General features: G+C 39.2%; 1 protein-coding gene across 4 annotated transcripts in view; it reads left to right on the top strand.

The window, feature by feature from the left end:
- LOC143276512 (muscarinic acetylcholine receptor gar-2-like) overlaps nt 1–2,500 on the top strand; it is a 266,866-nt gene that overhangs the window by 192,407 nt on the left and 71,959 nt on the right. For 3 of the 4 annotated variants that reach the window (XM_076581051.1, XM_076581049.1, XM_076581050.1), the window contains exon 4: nt 256–354. The exons of the other annotated variant lie outside the window; for it this stretch is intronic. The gene's annotated coding sequence lies outside the window, so the exon portion shown is untranslated. The remainder of the gene's footprint in view (nt 1–255; nt 355–2,500) is intronic. 4 annotated transcript variants of the gene reach the window in all.

Genomic DNA, 2,500 nt, shown 5'->3' with positions numbered 1-2,500 from the left:
AGCACAGTACAATACAATACAATACGTCACCCATGGTACGATACGATGCGATGAAATGCAATGCAATGCAGTTCAGTGCAATAGATTCCAATCAAATCTTATCGAGCCATTACTGAAAACAGAATCGCATACACACAAGCCTTATAAACACACGTTCCACATCCTGCCAATCACACAAAAGAACACAAATAACCGTGTATACATTCATTCACTCAGGATCATTCATTGACTGCTCTTTTTATTTGTACTTTTCAGACCATAAGGACAGACTGACCGACTGCTCATCAGCTACATGTGTAGGATCATCATCAACGATTTGTGCAAATGGAGGAGTCGGTATTCAGCTGTTCTTGGGTAAGTTCGTCTGTTTGAAATCCTCTCTCTCCGCGCCTGTTCACGTGGTTTGAAGAGTGGGGGGTGGGGTGGGGAGTCTGAATGGAAGAGGGTGGAGCAGGGAAGGGAGTTGTGATGATTGTGTCGGTTGGTTAGCTGGTTGGCTGGTTGGTTGGTTGGTTACAAGAAGCATGTAACACGTTCATGTAGCCCCACAGGGTTTCTGGAAATAAGCATAGATTGCTTTGCCCTGTCTTGTCTTTGGTCTGTGTGTGTGTGTGTGTGTGTGTGTGTGTGTACATGTGTGTGTGTGTGTGTGTGTGTGTGTGTGTGTGTATACATGTGTGTGTGTGTGTGTGTGTGTGTGTGTGTGTGTGTGTATACATGTGTGTGTGTGTGTGTACATGTGTGTGTGTGTGTGTGTGTGTGTGTGTGTGCGTGTGTGTGTCTGTGTGTCCGTTATATATACATTTTTTCCCATCTTTTTTCTTCTGGTTTTCTTTTATTTTCATTCCTCCTTTCTTCCAGTTTTTTTTCGTATTTTCTTCCCTCTCCTTCTTGTACACGAGAGCATCTGTCTCTCTGTCTCTATCTCTGTCTGTCTGTCTGTCTGTCTCTTTCCATCTCTCTTTCTTTCAAAAATCAAAAGCTAGAAGAGCACACACACACACACACACACACACACACACACACACACACACACACACACACACACACACACATTACCCTGTCAGAAACACATTATGCTTTTCTGACTCTGTTCCTAAATTTCATTATTTATGGCTCTTCGGTGTACATATATTTTCATTTCTTCACCAACGTTTTCATGCAGGGATTTTTTTTATACATGTTTTCCTTTTCTTGTTCTTGTTCTTGTTCTTCTTGTCATCCTTCTCATCCTCCTCCTTCTCTCTATTTCTCGTTCTCTGTGTCTCATAGTCTGCCCTTCTCAGTGTATCGCTCTCTTTGTCTCTCTTTTTCTCCATCTCAGTCTCTAATTGTCTGTCTGTCTGTGTACCTGTTTGTCTTTCTATTTTTCTCACCCCCAACTCCCCCAACTCTCTCTGTCTCTCTCTGTGTCTCTCTCTGTCTGCCTCTGTCTCTCTCTATCTCTCTCTGTGTGTCTGTCTCTGTCTGTCTGTCTGCCAGAGACTCTCTCTCTCTCTCTCTCTCTCTCTCACACACACACACACACACATAAACACACACACACACACACACACACACACACTGGTCTTCTTGTTGTTGTGAATTTGTAAAAACCCAATAAAACCGTATATTCTCTCTCCCTGGACATATTTATCGAGAGAAAAACCCATAATCTTAGGTTTAGATGTCTTCACTAATGTCCTCGTAAAAACTGGTTGCAATGGCTGTATGTGGGGCCAAAGAGTCATTTTTGCCAGTGTATCCGATTCCAAGTTTCCAACAAGTTTTGTTTTTCTTTCGGTTCATTTTTAATTTCTCGTGTTTTTATGTTGGTTATTACTATTTTTAAAAGTTCGTTTGCTTTGTTATATCTGTGTATTTGGGGCTATTTCCCCTTTAATCCGTTATATATTTACTCGCTTTTATAACCTTTGTTTACATCGATACATGTTTACGTGTATTGATTTTTTTGTTATATCAATATGCGCAATTTATTCATGTACTATTTGTTATTGAAAAATACTACACTTGGTTTTAACAGATCACAGACAGAAACATTTATTCATCCTTTATGTATACAAACATACACATAAGCATACATACATGCATACACAGCAAGTGGGTGAGAGAGAGAGAGACAGAGACAGAGACGAAGCGAAAAGAAGCCAAAAGAAACAAAACCTAACGAAATTTTATATAACCAGTGAAATGAGATCAACATGCTTTTACCATTTAGTCCTGAGCAAAACAAAACAAAACAACAAAAACAACACAAACGCAAACGCAAGAAAACATCAAATTCAGCTCTAGGTAAAAAAGAAAAAAAAGTTTATCAATAGACCACCAGCATGATCAAACACACATCGCAAAAAAAAAAAAAAAAAAAAAAAAAAAAGTTCGCCATATCACATGGACGTAAATAACGCATCATATATTACTCACATGATGGAAAAGTAAGATAGCAAGAGATCGAGCACACACCATCAGAAATAAAGAATATATATATATATATATGTGT

The sequence above is a fragment of the Babylonia areolata genome, chromosome 32 (genome assembly GCF_041734735.1).
Source record: "Babylonia areolata isolate BAREFJ2019XMU chromosome 32, ASM4173473v1, whole genome shotgun sequence".
In the NCBI taxonomy this organism is placed as follows: Eukaryota; Metazoa; Mollusca; class Gastropoda; order Neogastropoda; family Buccinidae; genus Babylonia; species Babylonia areolata.
The sequence above is the reverse complement of the archived record's forward strand: the minus strand, read 5'-3'. Positions and strand labels throughout refer to the sequence as shown.